Source organism: Podarcis bocagei, assembly GCF_964188305.1.
Source record: "Podarcis bocagei genome assembly, chromosome: 11".
In the NCBI taxonomy this organism is placed as follows: domain Eukaryota; kingdom Metazoa; phylum Chordata; class Lepidosauria; order Squamata; family Lacertidae; genus Podarcis; species Podarcis bocagei.
Genome location: NC_138136.1, coordinates 33,438,901 through 33,460,192, shown reverse-complemented (window position 1 = coordinate 33,460,192; position 21,292 = coordinate 33,438,901). Strand labels below are relative to the sequence as shown.

The window sequence follows — 21,292 nt, the reverse complement described above, 5'->3', positions numbered from 1 at the left end:
AGAATCAGCAGGATTCGAAGCAGTTGCCAGACAACAATGACTACAGGTCGGCGATTGGTAAACTTTTGTATTTAGTTACCACATGTAGACCTGACTTAGCAAATGCTGTGGGGATTCTTAGCAGAAAAGTGAATTCTCCCACTGAGCATGATTGGGCAGGTGTAAAGAGGGTGGTGCGATATTTGAAGGGTACCATGAACTGTAAATTAAGGTTACCAGCCGTCAGAGACCCTAAGTTGGTTGGGTATACTGATGCGGATTGGGCTGGGGATAATGCTGATTATAAATCAACAAGTGGTCATGTTTTCATGTTTGGGGATGGACCTGTTGCATGGGGCAGTTATAAACAGAGCTGTGTAGCATTATCTTCCACAGAATCAGAATACGTTGCAGCAACAGAAGCCTGCAGAGAGATCGCCTGGCTTGATCAACTCATAAAGGACTTTGGGTTGGTGAGAAAAGGGCCTGTCAGCTTGCTTGAGGACAATCAAAGTTGCCTGAAGCTGACGCAGAGTGAGAAGTTCCTGGCCAGAACAAAACACATTGGGGTTAAATACCACTACATACGCCAGATGATCCAGGATGGACTTGTGGAACTATCCTACTGCAGCACCCAAGAGATGACTGCTGACATCCTGACGAAACCCCTACCAAGAGAGAGTTTCCAGAATCTACGTGTCAAGCTGGGACTCTGGGTGGTTGAATAAAGTTGTTTATGTTTTGTATATGTTGTATTGCCTGAGAAGGGGTATGTGGGATATAAACACAGGAGCAGTCAATGACAACATTCCTAGAGTGTACATGTTACAACATGGGGAGGGATGTCTGTCCAGCAAGCAGGTAAACTTCCTGGGGACGGACTTCCTCCACATGTGACCAGAGGTGGGTGTGGCCTCACCTGTGCAGGTAATGACAAAAGCACAGGGCAGGCAGCCATCTCTCTCTCTCTGCCATCACCTTTCGAAGAAGCAGGATGCCCTCTTGGCTCTCAGCCAAGAGAGGAGAGGCCTATCTTCCTATAAGATAGATTCTAAGTGTATTTTACCTTTTTAAGCCTGTCTGCCGTCTGGGATCATATTGTGAACAGATCGTGAGTAAACTCTTTTATACTTTTATAAAGACTGTGTTGTGTCTTGTATTTTAAGAGGGAACAAAGGGGAAATTACCAGAGTAATTATTATAGAGGTTCTAGCGAACCTGTGCACACGTTACCGTTGCGAACAAAAGGGGAATGTCTATAAACTCTGCTGATATTTTGGGAACTTGTTAGCACAAGTTGGACAAGGATATAATTAGTCAATATATCCTCTCCTGCACCCCAGAACATTCCCACAAGCCTGAGCCAGGGAAAAGAGGCACGCGGGCACTGGCATGTAGGGCCACTGCTGGGCCATGCGCCTCTTTTCCTAGCTTGGGCTGGCAGTGGCTGCAGTGTACAGAGCAGCCTATGCCCAAGCTGCCTGCGACTGCACTTAATGCACTGAGAATGCAAGTAGATTGCAGGCGGAGGCGAGGCTACCACTGATTGTTGGTATCAAGTGTATTATTAGCCCAAATTGTGATTCTGCAATAATTTAGTAGAACGAAATACTCCCTGCTGGCAATGCCTTGGAAACACCTTGTTTGTTTAACACACTGTGCTTTAAATCTTGATTTCCCACTGTCTACTCCCTTTTTGGTCATATTATGTCTGAGACAACAGGAGGGGAAGCCTAGTTCAGCGCCTGTTGGACATGGTCCAATTACTGAACTTGGGGATCTGATTAATGGTTTCCTGAAGGAAAAGCAAAACTCCAGCCCACCAAAAGCTAAGTATTATAGAAGTAGCACTTTAGGATTACACACTGTCTGTTCTTGAGTGTTGCTGATAATTTTGTTTTCTGTCTCTTGGTGTGAAGAAAGCACAAGGGAGAAGTTTGACAGTGGTAGTCTTAATGCTGCAATTTGCTTTGTCCAGCACTCTTTGGTGAGGCATTGGAAACGTGTGGCTTTATATGAACTATAATACTTTCATACTGCAAGGTTAGCCAACATAGTACCCTCCAAATGTTGTTGGACTCCAACTCCCATCATCCCTAATCATTGGCCATGCTAGCTCAGGCTGATAGAAGTTGTTGTCCAACAGCATAAGGTGGACCACAGGTTCCCCATGACTGTCTTAAGCCATTTACTTAATCCAGGAAGCTGCCTTACATTGTATCAGACCATTAGTCTACTTAACTTGCTAGGAATTGTCTAAACCAGTAATGAGGATACCTTGGCCCTCCAGTAGCTGTGGTACTCTGCATCCCATCAGCCCTAGCTAGCATGGCTAATGGTCAAAGATGATGGGAGTTGGAGTCCAACAACATCTGGATGGAGACAGGTTCTGCATCCCATCTACACGGACCATCACCAGCTTTCCAGAGGTCCTTCCCCGTCCTTCCTTGAGATACTAGGTTTGAGCATGGGACCTTCTGCGTGTGCTTTGTCACTGAGCTAGGTCACCCAGATCTATATAACTTGCCCTGTTCAACTGAATATCAAGTTATATTGACCTCATATACACTAAAATATATCGCATAAAGGATAACATTTAACATTCTTTTGATAAACATGCACTCACATTGCTATGGGGAATTGATATAGAAATGCTGTGATTGAATACATTTGTGCTTGCCAAACCTGATTGCTCCATAATTAATAACAATGTGCTAAATCTCAGCTTGAGACTATGGTATATTTTCTTCCAGACACAATTGATTGAGCTACCAATGAACACACAAGTCTTCTCTCCCACCCCGGTCTTCCTATTATGTTGCACTAATCTTGTGTCTTCTGCTGAATTTTCTTACGCTTTGCTGTTACTAGAAAGCTTAAGGATTTGTGAGGCTTAATGGTTAGTGATGCCTGCTGGTGCAGCGGGGAACTGACCCAGGCGACATGGCCCTTGGCAGGCATATACCCCATCACTGGCCGGACAGCCATTCGGCAAGGGGGCTGGTGGCACAGTGGCAAGGCCCAGAGACACCAGGTAGCAGGCAGGTCAGTATGGGGATCCCTGTGTGAGGGCCCCTGACTCAGCCCCCTTAAACTCATGCACACAAGACTACAGCCCCCCGATCTCCCCATGCTATGCCCCTGATGTAGGGGCCAGGCTGGTTTATGTGGGAAGAGGCAATTCTTGAGGTACTGGGGTCCTGAGCTGCATAAGGTTTTATAGGTCAAAACCGGCACTTGCGGTGGGTGGGGAAGGCTGTCATATTAGAAAATTGGTTAGGGAATAAAAGAAGTAAAACACAGAAAATCATGGCCAGCGCAAAGAATTGTGGATGAGCTCTAATTCTTTTCGGCATTTTGCCTCAGTATGTGTGTGTGTGTGTGTGTGTGTGTGTATTGCCCTAAAACTGAAACATTTTCTTTAATGAAAAGGTTTGTTCTTTCTTGTGCACTCCACTGCCTTATATTGGACCCTTGACATTCTGGGCCTCTTTGACCTAAGGTTGAAACAGCACACAGCTAGATAATGGAGTTGGCTTAAAACAGTAGGGGGGGAACAGCCAAGAAAGAGAAGAGAATATTAGTATTGCTTTAATAGCTTCTCTATTCATACATTCAAACTGCAGAAACATAGGTGAACATTAATGTTACTCTTGGGCCATGAATGAACATTTTTTTTCAGGTGATTTTCATTCTCAGCGTACTGGAATGTAATCAGCTTTTTAGCAAGGCATTTCCTTAGCCATTTATTTCTGCTAGACCTGGGAACGAAGCATTGCTTAAATGGGTTATTGGCTGGCATCCTTAGGTAATGGAAAAGGACTGTGCGTACATTTTCTGTTGAGAGGATGGCCACAACAATTACATCCTCTGTAGCGAGGCATCTTCAGTATAAGCCAACTGCATTCTGCCTCTCTTGCTTGCTGATTGAATTATCAGCCTCCCAGATGAGATAGCCTTCAGCGTGTCCAGAGAGAAAGCATTACATTGTTTTATAAACCAGTAAAATCAGCACTTTCCAAACAGAGAGTGATAAATTGTCAGACCTGTAAGTGATTTGACCTTGATCTCTTAGCCAAAAGTTGTGGGAACGGCACCAACGCGGCATCTTCAAGCACCCACGTTACAAAGTGCCATTCCTAAAACAATTAACTGCCTACTGCAATGACATGTTTCCCATTTCTCCCCTCCTGTTCCATTATGTGTCCTCCCAGTGAAAGAAAACACGGCTGTTCCTCCTCCTCCTCCTCCTGTCAAGGCAAATGACTACAAGAAACATATTTCACTTCAGATGAAACAAAGGCCTCTCCCTCCTGGCCAAAGTGTAAGATGTCATTGAAATAAACTTTCATAGAATCGCTAAACTGTTCTGCTATAAATGAGTGGTTCTTGATGCAGCTAGCGATCAACAAACTCACTTCCTAATTAAGTGCAGGAGCATAATGAGGAACAGGGCTTCCTTTGTTTAGCTAGCTTGTGTGAACTACGGCCACAATTCCCCAGACTCTCCTAACTCCTTCATTCAAAACTTGTAATTGGAACATAAGGAACCAGGTACTACAACAGCAAATGGTTTGACAGTGGCTCCATTCACTGCCAGCCAGATGTGAGACACTTTCAAAGGGGCTGAATGACTCATATATTGCCTGGTGTTGTATGACACCATAATCTCTGGTTTTCAGACCTACCATCAATAGGCACTGTCATCTTTAATGCAATCTAATGAGGCATTAAGATTTACAGAAAGGACAGACAATTCAAACTGAATCACCAGGAGAACAGGCCAGTGAGCGAGCAGGTTGGCAATTCATTGCTTCAGTTTGCACAAACAATATGCTTTGAGCAAGGGATGGAGGTTTTCTTCTCCTGAACAAGGGATGGCAGGAAGGGACAGCTATGCCTTTGGTCTTTGACTAGTGAGTTGGGTCTCACTACTGAGTTGTGGCCTGATCTAAGAGGGGTTATAGCAATAGTGCTGCCACCATACAAAAATAGGGTACAAAATTAAGAAATGGATTCCCAAAATGCATGTTTGGTTTAAAAGTGGGACCCAGATACTGATGGGGAAGAAATTCAGTCCAGTTCATAAGGTGAACCTAACTAATTCACACTTTCCAGAACAATATGTGTACTGAAACACAGTCATCCTTTGAAATTTGCAATTCTCTGAATTTTGTAACACAGTTCTTTAGCAAAGTAATGCACACTGGGGTAAAGTGCCTATAAAAATACACATATTAGTGAAAATAACATGCACGTGTGCATTATATAAGGCAAAATTGCTTTGCAAAAATGTATGTATTAGACAAAATTGCATAGAAAGGTATGTATAGGTGGAGAAATCCACACTAAAATGCGGCTGAATTTTCATGGAGACTTGTTAATTTTTTTAAATATGCAAACTAATGTGCAGAGCTCGTCTGGAAAAACGAGAAGGAGAAGCTAAGAAAAACTTAAATTGAAAGATTTGAGCATCCTTAGTCCCAGGTCTGAAAACATGGTAGGCTATTGAGCTAAAATACACCCCCAAAATATGATACAGTTCAAGCAATACATTTTCAGCCACAGTTGTAAGCAGAGTTTTTGAGTACAAAGCAAAGCCTGGCAAGGCCCAGAGACACCTCTCAGATTGTGCTGGGCATTACCTGGTGTTCTTCAAAGTCTCCAGCACACCAAAGCAGTGGTGGCATTGCTGCCCTTTTGGAGCACTTGAGGCCACTTGAGGCAGGATGTGACACACACCTGCTCTGCTATTTCTAGAATGAACCCAGAACTGTATGGAAATCAGCAAGTTCTGGGTTTCTTATAGAAATGCTTCCACCCTTACCCTACATGCTGATTGGAGATAGGAAGCGAAGGAGGTAAACTTATATGTTCTAACTGGTGTTCAGATGCATCTAGTCTCTGAGAACACATAGCCCTATTCCCCACTTGCAAACAAAACTTTTCCTCTCTCATTGCAATGGCAGAAGCTCACCTTTGTCTGTAGAGAAGTCATTCTGTGTGCCAGATCAGCTGAGTCTGAATCATCTAGTGCCCCTATAAGGTAGGTGCTGACAGGCAGTAGCAGAGTGAAAAATGTGGTTATTGCCATGTTAACAAGTCTCTCCATAAATCTATCCTAAAAAGGGAGCTCTTAGATGAGGTGTGGAAATTAGCAAGTGTGGAAAAGGAGAGCTGTAAAAACGGAACTGTAAAATGAAACACATACACAACAATATTAAACACACACACTTTTTGTTAACATCAAAATCCATAAAAGCATTAGATTTGCAGATTCATCTAAGGAAACTTCTGAAATTCCCTCCCCTTGCATATGACATCTTCACTAGTAGGGTTCTGTTGTTGTCCTATCTTTTCACCCAGGCCATTGGGACATTGAGATGAATTGCTTGAAGAGACTGACATGAATTAGAAGTGTTCCATTTGCTGCAGTGAAATAGTTGTGGTAAGCAATGTTATAACTGTTTGGTTGCATAAGTTGTTTTGATTTTCATTTTATAATTGTTTTCTTTGTTTAAATATGAATACGGTATGCCACCTTATGAATCTGATGAAAGCGACCTAGAAATATAGCAAATGAATGAATGAAATGAATACATGTTAGAAATATAACCAGAGTGGAAAACATTGTGGATGTGCTGTGAGTGGCACAGAAGAGGGACAAACCTATGTTGATTTTTAATTATCCCTTGCTCGACATACATGCCTACTACCCTAGTAGGAAACTTGACCACAATAAGATGGGGTGTAATTCTCTCCCCCCCCCCCCCGTTGACTCCAGTGGGAGAGAACAGGATAAAAGCTGAATCACTTCTCTGTGGAGTTACTGTTTGCAGGCCGTGGACAGCTCAGCCTGGCGCTGTTCCTGACTTTGGGGTTGCTTGATTTTCTTACTGTCTTCACAACTAAACTGCTTTTTTCAGAATGTCTTCGTTAAACAGGACATTTGGGGGTTGTCTGCAATGCACCTTGTCTGAAGTCTTATGAGACAGCCTCCAGGCCAAATCTCTAATCTCATGAGACTCCTAGGCTTCAGTATCACTATGTGAGGGGAACCAACCTCCTTCCTATAGGCATTGTGGTTCATTTGTAAAGAGGTGGGTGCTGTGTTAGTGTTTCCATACAAACAAGGTAAACACTGCCTTTTGTGGTAATACAAGCGCTAGAATCACAGGGTTGTGCCATTTAGAAACATTTTGTGTTTTTTTCAGATTGATGGCTTGAAGAATTCTGGTGACGTGATCCTCTCCCTGAACAGACATTAATCATATCAAATAATGTTTTTGTTTTGTTCTATTTTTCATGCGGTCTTCAGTTTCATCTCAATAAACCACTTTGGAAGATGATAGAGAAATGCACATTTGATGTTATACAAGTTAAACAATGTTCACATAATGCCCATGGGCCTTTGAGAAAGAAAAAGAAAAAATGTCACATAATGTAAGGGATGTGATTCATTTGAGCACAGCCAAGAGGAATAAAATCTGATTATTTTTTTTAAAAACCCCTCTGTTAAATATTAGCATAATCTGATTAATTCCACAGATCAAATAAATTGAAAGCAGAGCCACATTCAGAAATGTATGTTTTATATATGCCTTCTAAACCACAATAAAAAGATTGCAGTTAGTGCAGCCAGGTAAAAAATATGGCAAGAATAAAGTCATCTTCTATCATTCTATAGGATTATACTGACGGATCTTTTCTGGCATAATTTTTATCTCTGCTGACATGGCTTTGTTAGGTTAAACAGAAATAATCTTGAAATGTCTGCTGTTGGTAGGAATGAAATTCAGATTTAAAATATTTAGTACAACTCATCATCTGATTTGGGAAACTAATGTGTACCTCCTGTATTTCGAAATGAAATTTAGCTCTGCTTACATGGGAATAAGGTTGCTACTTTTGAGACAAATCAAGAACCAGAGTGGATTGATAGGTAGAATTTTAGATCTGCTCCTGAGAGAAATATGAGATGTGAATTTCTGCACTGGCCTTATGAAAGCTAAACATCCTGATCCAGCAAAAGACACCCTCACAGACAAGCAACCTTACCCAAGTGTCCCTGCTGCTGCTGCGTATCTGAGTGTGTCTGAAGATGTGGACCCATTGTGCAGCAGCCGTGGAAAAGGCAAATTCCATGCTGGGGTCATTAGTAAAGGAACAAAAAAGAAAACTGCTGGTTTTATAATGCCATTATAGGACTCTATGGTGCAACCACAATTGTAACACTGTCTACAGTTCTGGTTGCCTGGCCTCAAAGAAGAGGTTGCAGAGGTGGAAAAGATTTGGAAAAGGGCAACCAGAATGAAAGGGGGTGCAGCAGTTCCCCTTCAAGGAAAAGTTGGAGCATTTGGGGCAGTGGTGTAGTGTGGGTTGCACAGCCCAGGGCTGTGTGGAGGGGAGGGAGGGAAATGGATGGAGTATGCATGTGCATTAAACTGCCTAATGGTGTCCGTATCACTCAGAAGACTGCAACTGCAGAGATAAGGAAAGAAGAGTTGTTCCGTTGTCTGGAGAGGTCAATTCCTGGTTTGCATGGAGAAGCCGTTTTCAACAGAGCCCAGAAAGGGAAGCATGCAGCTGTACTGAGGCAACACCAACGCCTCCTAACAATTTTGTGCCTGGCGCAACCGCCCCGTGACAACCCCCCATGCTACACCACTGATTTGGGGCTTTTCTGTTTAGAGAAAAGGTAAGCAAGAGGTGACACCATAGAAGTCTACACAACTACAGTCATACTTCATGTTACATTTGCTTCAGGTTGCGTCCCGCGGTGACCCGGAAGTACCGGAAAGGGTTACTTCTGGGTTTCGTCGCTCGTGCATGCGCAGACCCACAAAATGACGGCATGCGCAGAAGCAGCAAATTGTGAGCCGCGCATGTGCAGACACGGGGTGCGTTCCTTTCAGGTTGCGAATGGGGCTCCGGAACGGATCCTGTTTGCAACCAGAGGTACCACTGTATGGTATGGCAAAAGCGGAAAGAGAAAAGTTTTTCTCCCTCTCTTATAACACTAGAACTCATGGACATACAATGAAGCTGAATGCTGGAAGATTCAGGACAGATCAAGGTTAAGTGCTTATTCACAGAGTGAATACCGTATTTTTCGCTCTATAACACGCACCCGACCATAACACGCACGTAGTTTTTAGAGGAGGAAAATCCGTAGGCATGCCACCCGTAGGCATTCCCTCCATAACACGCACAGACATTTCCCCTTACCTTTTAGGAGGAAAAAAGTGAGTGTTATGGTGCAAAAAATACGGTAGTTAAAACCCAGGAACTTGCTCTCTCAGGAGCCAGTGATGGCCACCTACTTGGATGGCTTTAAAAGAGGATTAGACCAATTCATGGAAGATAAGGCTCTCAATGGCTACTAGTTGGCTATGCTCTGCCCCGAAGATCAGAGGGCCTTATGGCTCTGAATACCAGCTGCTGGAAACTGCAGGAGGGAAGAGCGCTGTTATGATCAGGTGCTGCTTGCATACTTACCACAGGCATCAGGTTGGCCACTGTGAGAACAGGATGCTGAAGTAGATGGGTCGTTGGCCAGCAGGAGTCTTCTTATGTTCTTCCATATTTTCAGTCCCTGCATATCGCTCTCATTCTCTATTACAGTGTCACTCAAATAAATTTTAGTTGATTAATGGTATGCATTTTAATTGTCCAGTCAATGAAATCTGCAAACATTTGCATATGAATAAACAGCAAAGATTTTCATATGAATAAACAGTACCATTTGCATATGAATAAGCAACAAAAAGTTGTTTTTAGAAGCAGAAAGCGTTCTTTCTTTGTTTCTGGGTGACACACGCTATGTGCTTCCTCTAGGCACACATGGAATTATTCCATCTGAGAGAAGATATATACCTATGCATACACACTTCTCTCACATGGGAGAGGAAGCTGTTTATGGTGTCAGTGCTTACTTAGGGATGAGTTTTACATATGCAGCATATTTTATCTTTCTCACTTTCAGCACAAAGCTAACCTTGCCTACTCAGAAGAAAGTCCTATTGAATTCAGTGGATATTACTTTCAGGTAAGCGGGGTTAAAACTTCAGCCTTTTCTGTTTAAGACACACACCAGAATGGCTGCTTCCCACCATGTGCACATGAGGATGCAGGCATGTGCTTGTTACCACACATAAAGTGTGAAATTCCCATTAATGCAGGCAGAAAGATATTAAATATTGTGCTTTATCCAATCACTTGTGGAGGCACAGCTGGTTTCAGTCACATTTATGAGCAAATGTCTAAATCATGTTTTACATCTATTAGACTAAATAGGAAAGAAATTTTTGGAATCGAATCAATGATGCGAAATATAAATGATATGTGTAGGAATGTAAATTATATGCAGCAGTGCAGGGGTGGTAAGAATAAGTAACAACAGCTGTGAAAGAATGAGAGGAAGAGAAGTGAACTCATTTGGGAGCACTGTAGTTGGGACTTGAGGTGCCAGCACATTAACAGTGTCCGACTACTAATAGGGTGGAAGCTCTGAATGGCTTTATTGACTGCCATATTCTCACCCTTAGTGCTGCGGGCTGCTGCGGGCAAGGGTGTAGTTGTGGTGTCAGGGTACAATGAGAGGCAGAGAGGAGGCCTACAGACCCTCCAAGTGTCCCTATTTTCCAGGGACGTCCCTGATTTAGAGAAGCCGTCCTGGTTTCTGATTTGATCTTGGAATGTCCTGCTTTTCCTTAGGACGTCCCTATTTTCATTGGGGAAATGTTGGAGGGTATGGATTTATCCAGCCCCTGAGACATCTGAAGGCAATCCTGTATAGGGAAGTTTTTTTTTTTTAATGTTTAATGTTCTATCATGTTTTTATATATGTTGGAATCTGCCTAGAGTGTCTGGGGGAAGCCAGTAAGATATGTGGGGCATAAATAGTAAAATTATCATTATGGAATGGGACATCCCTATTTCCATCAGAGAAATGTTGGAGGGTATGGGCCTAGATGTAGGGGTGGGGCAGCAGGGCATGTTGTCTACAGTAGCAAATCATCCCAGGCTCCCATTGCATTTATTAATGAAACATCTGCCATGGCCAGTTGGCTGCTGTTTTATTTTGCATTGCATTTTTTAAAAAAATACTGTACTAGTAGGTAAAAAAAAGGTAAAAGGCCCCTGGTAGTTAACTCCAGTCAAAGGTGACTATGGGGTGCGGTGCTCGTCTCACTTCAGGCCGAGGGATCCAACGTTTGTCTACAGACAGCTTTCCGGGTCATGTGGCCAGCATGACTAAACTGCTTCTGGTGCAATGGAACACCGTGACGGAAGCCAGAGTGCACGGAAACACCATTTGCTTACTAGTACCTTGGGATTTCAAATGAAGGGCATGATATATGAAGTGAATGTGTGGTTCTGTCCTTGTAGGTTAAAAATACGGCTCCTGCCATGAAGACTCAGCAGTTTGTTATCGAAACTGATGCAATGACTTGAAGAAGTCTGAGATAAACAGCTGTACTTGGATATACATTGTATATAATGGCAGCCAGGGGTAGGGACTGGGAGCCTAAATGAACACACTTCTTTCCAGAATTAGAGGCTGAATTTAATCATAGGCTAGAGTGAAGTGTTACAGAAGAAAAAGGCTGAATTAATTTTATGATAAGTAAGTCTTGACTACATAAGATTTCTGCAGACATAACATGTACAGTGGTACCTTGGGTTACATATGCTTCAGGTTACAGACTCCGCTAACCCAGAAATAGTGCTTCAGGTTAAGAACTTTGCTTCAGGATGAGAACAGAAATCGTGCAGCGGCGGTGCAGTGGCAGCAGGAGGCCCCATTAGCTAGAGTGGTGCTTCAGGTTAAGAACAGTTTCAGGTTAAGTACGGACCTCCGGAACGAATTAAGTACTTAACCTGAGGTACCACTGTAAATTTTTATTTCAGATATTGCAGTTTTCTTTTATTTCCAGCTATAACCATATTGATTTTTTTTTTAAAAAGGTGTGGTCATATTCATGGCTTTTCATTTCTATTAGTTAGAATGGAGACTTCAGATGCTGTACCGATATGTTGATACTTAATCATACCAACAATTTCTAGTGCTAAGCCAATGTGTTGGTACTTAAATCACAGGAAGGAAAACAACAATATTCCATCCATCACTAGTAGGTCCCAGGTCAGGTTACAGCAATATAAAATACAGCATTAAAAATCCTATTCATAATATTACTTGATGAATTAAGTTTAAAATGCAAGATTGTACAACCCTTCCTTCAATTAAAAAAACGATTTCTATTATTTTTATTGTGCATTACACGAAGAAATAATTTGAAGGTGATCTTCCTTTTTTTCCTTTTAGTTTTCTGAATCGTGCTGAATTCTGCAGATCTCATGCATTGCTTCACTCTGTCAGTAACCACTATTACCAAGGTCATTCCATCTTTGCAAAATAATCTTTTGATCTGTATTGAGACTAAACAGGTATTTTCTCTGTTTACTTTTGGAAGCACTGAACATTAAAAAGCTAACCCTGGGGAATAAAATATTAAAGAAGCTTGCTTTGTGCGCTGAAGTCTAGCCTTTGGAAGACATTGGCAACAAATCTTGTAGAAATATTGCTCTATTACCTTAGGTCCCTGGTGGCAAAATGCAATCTTGAACACTGATCAGAATTTAACAGTATTTATGAAAGAGAGTAAGGCAAGAGCTACAAGCACCCTGAATGCATCTGGAATCATTTTGCTTCTGTCTGAGAACCCCAACAAGAACAGTTGAGATCTGAATTTGCACTGCCTGGTTATTTCATGTCTTGTAAAAAGCTTTATTACTGGGTCCAAACAAGCCAAGTTTAGATTATTTTTTCATGACTCACAATTTCCATGACAAATGAAAATTTACTACTGAGTTGAAAAGTTAATCCTGATATACACATATCCAGCATTGAAGCTCAGGGCAGGGGGAACCTCTCTAGCCACCGGTTTAAATAAGTCAGTGGAAATGGAGTGGGCAGGACGGGGGGAGAGCATCCTAATACCTCTGAAATAGGCCAAATGCAGTTCAAATTAAATGAAAGTAAACAAGATGCTTGCTCAACCTGCTGAGAGCCAACACATCCATGAAGTTATTCATGAAGCGTGTCACACATCAAAAGCTGGGGCTGCCATGTGCCATTATTTACAGAGGACAAGCCTCTTTCTGAAGTACTCCTAGTTTAAAGGGCTGCCTGGTCCAAGCCTGGTTTAAAGATAGTGAACTATAAGATGGGAGAGCAGGAGACACCTTGAAGTTGCCCATCAACAGCATTTTGACAGCACTCGGACACGCAGGTCATCTTACCCACTATGGTGAGGTGTATTGCATTTCTATTTCAATTTTAGTTCTAAATTTGCCTCTTATGCATACAATGAGCACATGCAAATTCTATGCAAACCTGTGCCGTCTTTTGCCCATTATTCTGCTGATACATTTGCCCTTTTTTGGCAATGCATAAGTGCCCATCCTACATCAAGGGGTGGAGACAGAGGTAGCAAGATCCCCAGAGTGGCTTAACAATCAATCCTTCAACTGTCGCTATTTTCCAGGGACCGTTACGGATTTACAGAAGCCATCCCGGTTTCTGATTGGATCCTGGAATGTCTCACTTTCCCTTAGGATGTCCCTATTTTTATCAAAGAAATGTTGGAGGATATGGTAGGATGTCCCTATTTTCATTGGTTATGGAGTTCTGCGACCCCCGAGCCAAGGAGATAAGTAACTATACAACCTTTAGAAGACATCTGAAGGCAGCCCTGTATAGGGAAGTTTTTTCAGGTTCAATGTTGGAGGGTATGTATTTCCAGGAAACTCTTGGGACTGAACTCTGGGAGAAGCATGAGAGTGTCCTCATAACTCTCAGCACCCTTAATAAACTACAGCTCCCACAAATCATTGGGGGAAGCCATGACTGTTTAAAGTGGTGCTGTGGTGCTTTAAATGCATGGTGTGAATGTGGTCACAGTTAGATGCATTCATTTCGCAGGTACACCATATGCTATGGACAATATAAATCAATGTGTCACAGGATCACGGCATTTTGCATCAGCAGAATATATTTGGGGACGGGCCGTAGCTCAGTGCAAAATGTCCCAGGTATGCTCCCTGGCCTGTTGTCTTTGTCAATGGAGTTTTCTTGGCAGGGATACTGGAGTGGCTTGCCGGTTCCTGCTCCAGGTGGATCACGTTTAGTCAAAACTCTCCACTATGACCCGTCCATCTTGGGTGGCCCTACACAGCATAGCTCATAGCTTCTCTGGGTTATTTAAGCCCCTTTGCCACAACAAGGCAGTGATCCATGAAGGAGATTTTACTTTCTTGGGTTCCATGATCACTACAGATGGTGACAGCAGTCATGAAATTAAAAGACGCCTGCTTCTTGAGAGAAAATTGATGACAAACCTAGACAGCATCTTAAAAAGTAGAAACATCACCTTGCCAACAAAGGTCCGTATAGTTAAAGCTATGGTTTTCCCAGTAGTGATGTATGGAAGTGAGAGCTGGACCATAAAGAAGGCTGATCACCGAATAATTGATGCTTTTGAATTATGGTGCTGGAGGAGATTCTTGAGAGTCCTATGGACTGCAAGAAGATCAAACCTATCCATTCTTAAGGAAATCAGCCCTGAGTGCTCACTGGAAGGACAGATCGTGAAGCTGAGGCTCCAATACTTTGGCCACCTCATGAGAAGAGAAGACTCCCTGGAAAAGACCCTGATGTTGGGAAAGATTGAGGGCACAAGGAGAAGGGGATGACAGAGGATGAGATGGTTGGACAGTGTTCTCGAAGCTACCAGCATGAGTTTGACCAAACTGCAGGAGGCAGTGGAACGCAAGGAGTGCCTGGCGTGCTCTGGTCCATGGGGTCACGAAGAGTCGGACACGGCTAAATAACTAAACAACAACAACATGCTCCATGGCATCTCCAGGTATGGCTGGGAATATCCCCTGTCAGAAACTTTGGAGAGCTGCTGCCAGGCCGTGTGGGCAATATGGAACTAGACAGCCTGACATTGCCTAAGGCAGCTTCCTATGTAACTAATTATCATCCCCCCCCTACCCAGCTGACCTTTTTATCCCACATATCACAGTCCTGTGTGTATTGATGTATAGAAGGCCAAGGATCAGCAAAGACTTGAAAGTGGGTAAGCAGCAGGCTTATTTATTCTTCCCTCTTTTCTCTGGAGATGGATTTCAAAAGTGGGAAATAAAACCACGGCATTCACATCTAGCCCAGTGAACAGACAGATGTTCCTCCTGCAGTAAAAATAAGCAGCAACCGCCTGGTGAATGTTAGTCTGCAATGAGATACATTTATAGATCAGATGTGCTTCGATGCACAAGAATAAAGAATAGGGGCTTAAACGCTTGTATTTTGTGAAACAGTTGTGACTGTGAACAAGCGTGAATCTAGTGCAGCCTTCAGAATTAAACTCTGGATATCTTCCAGCAAGCATAATTTCTTTGGCGTTTCTCATGATTAGCCACCTCACACTTTCTCTTCCTTAAAGATTTCCCTTAGCAGTGTTGCCTGCAAAATAAAAATAAAAATTCTGTAGTTGTATATAGACTGGCAAACAGGCACAGAAAATGCACAAAGCCTTGAGAATATATGCTGATGAATCAGTCTAATTCATTCTCCAAATATACAGTATAGGGAAGATTTAATTTGCAATAGAAAAAGGTCAACAAACCCGGAGAACATCCACTGAACTCTTAAAGGCTTTTAGGATAAACTGAGTCTGTCCAGCAATTTTGAATCCACTTGAGGACTCTTATTCCCCCACCAACCAGATGCACTCAATGGGCCCCTCAAAAACAGTTCTTCCAAATCTGATAAACAAATCCAGCTATTTCAAAGATGTCCAGCAACACTATCAAAATCTTCTTGTCCCTCAGCTTCAAATTGTGTAACATGAAAGTGTTACAAACAAAATCCATATTTATATGAATCTTGGATACCTCTACAAGGAAATAAGGACATTTTTGAGTGTTTTATTTTCTTCTATGTATGTCTGGCACCTGACAGACATATGTCAGTTCAAATAAGCAACCAACCCTACCAAGTCTACAATTATGTTTTCCTGCTCACTTTGAATGTGTGAGGTCAAAAAAGCACCATTATTTGATGGAGTATATTTGTAAGCAGTTAAGCTAAGACACACACACACAACCTGCAGCAGTATCAACTTTTTATAGAAAAAAAATGCCACTGGGGTATGTAGAATATCCAGTCCTGAGAAAAAGACAGTGTACGTTTTTGTTTTTCTATCAGCTTCTGGTATGGGAAGCTGCACGAATGGCAGTAAGATCACACTCTGTTTTGTCTTGTTGCTGCAGACAGCTCTTGTGTGGTAGAATTGCCACCTGGACAGTGGGAATTTCTGTTGGGAAATGTATATTTATTTGCATTCTGCCTCAAGTTTCCTCCTTGTCAGGAACAGTGCATAATATGTTTGTAAAACTGGGAATTGCTACAGACTCAGCCTGGAACACAAAAGACTTCACATGAAGCAAAGACTTACTCTCCAGCAGACCTGATTTCCTCAAGGAGGGCTCTGATTTTCACAGCACTGCTCCAGGCTCTGAGAATTTTAAAGAAGCAACTGAGTGGCAGAACCTTGGGATGAAATGCCTTCATTTAAAGAGCCTGTTTTTTTTTTAAAGCAATAGGTTTTGTGGCAGCACACCTACCCCATAAATTGGGCTAAAACTGAAGGATTGAGAACAGACACATGAAAAGCTGTCTGTCAAAAGTTGTATGTCAACCTCTGAATTTTTTTTACCTCACCAAGATGTAAACGGCGAAGAAGAGCTGCGTGTCTGGGCCTGCCATGGCCTGTTTTAAATGCCCTGGGAGCGAACCTGAGGGAAGCCTGATTGTTCCCTCAAGCCCAACCCCGGAGAGCCCAGCCCAGCCATGGCAGCCTGCCATTGACCAATTGTATGACAGGCTGACACAGAACAGGATTTTCCGTGAGCTGAAGCTTGCCCTCTGGCAGGGATCAGACCCTGACGCCCAGCCCTGCGTCGCTGGTGGGAGGGGAGGCACTGACCATCCCGCAAAGCTGCTGCACCCCTAAAAGGGGGTACCCGGACATCTATAACTTGCAGTCACATAACCAGCTGCTCTGCATAAGCCAGTATGCTGAACTATGGTTCAGTGAGACTTCACGCTTCTGGATAAGAGTTTCTTTGCACCTCCCTGATCCTTCCCATGACAGTGCTAAACTAAGTCAAAGCTTGGCTTATCATGTCATCCGAACTAGGAATTTTGCTTAGTGAGGAGAGGCTTAATCACAAGTCTGGGTTTGGGTAAGATACTAAGCCAAGCCTTAGCTTAGCTCCATGCAGCTGGTCAGTAAAAAGTGTTCAGAAATAACATCCTAAAGGGGGACGGTGACACCAAGCAGCCCAATGAAGACTGAGCATGCTCAGTTGCTTCAGAATGCTGACTGGAAAATGGTGGGCAGAACACTGGAGAGGAGAGCAATGGAATGGAGTATTTTGCAAATGGAGTTTGAACGTTATATAGGTGAACTCCACACTGCAATATCTTGTTGCAGGTTTCACTTGTGTGGTATAACACCCACCAGTAAGGATGTTGGATAAATTATCCAAAGTCACATTTATGCAAAAATTCAGGGTATTTTGGAACAAACCCCACTTCCAATCTTATAACCTCTACATAAAAAGGTCTCTGTGGTGCAATGGGTCAGTGCGTCCGGCTCTTAACCAGAAGGTTGGTGGTTCAAGCCCATCCAGGGACAGCTGTGGGCAGGATTTCTGCATTGCAGGGGGTTGGACTAGATGACTCTCGGTGTCTCTTCCAACTCTACAATTCTATGATTCTGTGAAATTTGCAAGTGGTTCTTTAAATATATTTTTTAAAAAGGTAGGCAGCCCACCTGAAATGTGTGGAGAGTTGGGAAGTAGTTGACCAAATTACACTACAAAGAAGAAATTTTGCTGGAAGGGTGGAAAAAACCTAGACTCTCCTTGCTTTGGGGTACATATCTGTCTATTCCCAGGTCTAACATTCTTCACCGCAAATGGCATTTTGCTCAACAGAATCTTAGGAAAGGATGGAAATATCATAAAGGTTTAGTTCCTCTGCTGGTTTCTTGCCTTTTGTACAATACTGGCTTTGCAGATGGAAAATAGCATCAGAAATTTATTTTGACTTGAAACTGCTTCTGCTTTTTAATAACTTGAATTGTTATAGTAGTTTTTTTATTAAAAAATCAGCATAATTATTTTCTTTGATCATTCTAATTGCAACTGTCTGCTTCTGAAATTTTGTTTTTCCACAATCATCTGTAATGAATGAAGGACACTGGCAAGTAGCTGCTGGGAGCAGAGGAGGAGTTGGAACGTTTGGCCCTTCTCAGAATTGTAGCATAGCTTGAATTTTAAATAATTGCAGACCCATATATAGCAGAGGGAATCCAAAATTGCTGAATCCCAGGAGCTGTGCTATCTGGCACAACATGTACCCCCAATAATATAATTAACTATAATGGTTAATTAACTGCTGCAGATAATGTTTTCTATTACCCTACAACTTTCCCTTTGTTTTTCATGTTCCATGTTCCCTACTTGTCTTGGGATTCTTGTATCCTCTACACAATAGCCCAGTCCAGACATTTATTAGTCCAGCAAGAGTCTTTCATTGTATAGAAAACATCTCATAGGACTTGACTTGCATGTTCCATATGAATACTTGATTCATAAAGACTCCCCACATTTTTTTGAGGGAAATGTATTTTGCAAACTAGACATCTATGTGATTGGTCACCCGTGGTTCACCTTGACAGTTGTAAATATTGACTGATGTTTGACCCATTGAAGGAGCCACAACTAGTACAGGTTCCTCTAACATATGGCGTGTGGGCCTGACAAGTATACGCAGGGGCGCCAGCTCCTGGACGCTGAGCTCTTTGGGGCCTCCCAATATTTTGGAGGTGGGGGTTGCCCCCCATGTTCAAAAACATGGAGGTGAAGCATGGAGCTGAGAACAGCTCAGCTTCAGTGGCTGGCTCCTCCTCCTGCTGGGGAGGGGAAGGAGGATTGAAGCAGCCTCCCACCAGTGGTGGCGCCAGCAATGTTTAGTTGGTGATAAATCACAATGCTGAAAACTAAACATCGCTCAGCCCTAACTGAACTACCTTGCATATTTTTATTAAATTATAGTTAATAACATATGAGAACGTTCTCCATTGCCTAATTAAATGCAAAAGTAGTTTCTCAACCTCTCCCTTTGGGTATAACTTATATTAATCGCCTTTACAAATTGGCTTGTGTATTTGATTAGTTTTTAGTCAATAGCATTTAATAGGAAATATTGGTTCAAAGCAAATGTATTAATTTTTTTTGCAACAACCTATTAGGGTTGCCCTTGCTTTTAATGTAATCCTTCTGAGTAACCTTTCTGAAGGCAAATGCAATTAAATCCTGCATTTTTAATTTTACAAAGCTGTGGGCTAGTTTGTATTTAGCATAAGGTAGGTCCCTGTATTCCTGTGCTCCTATGCTCCACATGGCATTAGAGGAGAATAAGGGGTTAACAATTAACGATTCGTGTGCCTATGGAAGCAGTAGCTTTGGAAATCTGCTCTGCTGAACATTCCCCAGCCCTGCCTGCACTGCAGCCTGATAACAATTCCATGCTGTTGGAGGGCTCCTGGGTGAAATTGTACCTGATTCATAAATTGTCCACGCATTGCGGGTGACACAAATGTATATTCCAAACCAGGTACATTTGAGATTGAATACCATCATTTATTAACATGTGTGCAGTATTGTGAAATACAGCAAACTGGCTCATTTCTGCTACTGGCATTGCATGCCTTGCAGATTGGTTCTGACGACACACTGAAGGCTAAGAAGCAGAGAAACTGCACACTGAGGTCTATTTTCACAATGAGTGTATCATGGGAGCAACAATTTTTATCTTTTTGTGGGAAAGGAGCCCATTTTTCCAACATCACAGTTCTCATTCTGGTAGACCAATTTTAGGAACGGTTTTTTCCATTTACGTATGTTGCCTGCTGCAGCAGTATCCAAAGAACCACCCTATGGCACATTTATTTAATATATTACATTTTTATCCAGCCTTACTTGCACCATATTACACAAGGCACTCACTTTATTTACTATTTATTTATTTTTAAAAATTCTATTTCATTAAAAAAATCAGAGAAGTTTACAATAGTTATACATAAAATATAAACCATGTGAAACTTTTAAAACCAGCTGGTATGGAAATATGTATTATTAATTGCCTGCATAAGCCGGATGAAACAGAAAAATTGACATCATGCAGAAGCTGCTGAATCTCTACTGGCTGAGTATGTCACAAGGCTGGGCCAATGACACAAAAGCTTGGTTTCTTGTTGCTATCAGATGAGCCTTACCACCTTGGCAATAATGCTCCAATAATGTACCAATAATGCTCCTGCAGAGGGATCACCTATCACCAACAGCAGCTGGTTGGACACAACATCAAACATCAGATGTAGCTTAGGGAGCTATTTCTGGGTTCTCTGCCATGTAAGTCTTGACAGGTGGTTACCAGAATTTTGTTGGTATCTGACACTGGAACTACCTCTTAAATGCCTGGCAAAAGTCATACTGGCCTCACAAGCTTGTGATTTTATTTATTTTATTTGCATATAGAGAGAAAAATAGACAGGCATTCCCCCCACTTGTGCACAACCAAATCAACCTTGACCTCATATACATGCAGTGCCGGGAAATCATTAAATATTTCAATACTAACCAGAAATGGTGGGAGAGAGCAGGAAGATCCTTGTGGCTCATGAGGCGATCCTTTACAGAGTCTGAAGTCCATTAAAAAAGACTTCAAGGGCTCCAAAATGGCGTATAGGAGCTCTCAATGCTGCCATGCTACCCCACTCAACAGCTGTTGGGCAGGAAGCTAGAATTTTCACAGGCTCACCACTTTCTGCAGGCTCCCCACTTACATGCATTTCACTTATGCACATGGGAGCCCAGAAAGTAACCCCCTCGTAAGTGGGGAGTCGTCTGTGTATATCTATCTGTATCTATCTTATCTATCATCTATCTATCTATCATCTATCTATCTATCTATCTATCTATCTATCTATCATCTATCTATCTATCTATCTATCATCTATCATCTATCTATCTATCATCTATCTATCTATCTATCTATCTATATCTATCTATCTATCTATATCTATCTATCTATCTATCTATCTATCATCATTATCTATCTATCTATCTATCTATCTATCTATCTATCTATCTATCATCTGTTTATCTATCT

General features: G+C 42.2%; 1 long non-coding RNA gene across 1 annotated transcript in view; it reads left to right on the top strand.

Annotated features, from left to right (window-relative positions):
- The window catches only part of LOC308597616, a 66,713-nt gene extending 59,398 nt beyond the window's left edge, over nucleotides 1-7,315 (top strand). The window contains exons 2-3 of the long non-coding RNA XR_014013084.1: nucleotides 4,194-4,303; nucleotides 7,194-7,315. This is a non-coding gene — a long non-coding RNA (uncharacterized lncRNA). The remainder of the gene's footprint in view (nucleotides 1-4,193; nucleotides 4,304-7,193) is intronic.
- The last annotated feature ends 13,977 nt before the right edge of the window (nucleotides 7,316-21,292 follow it).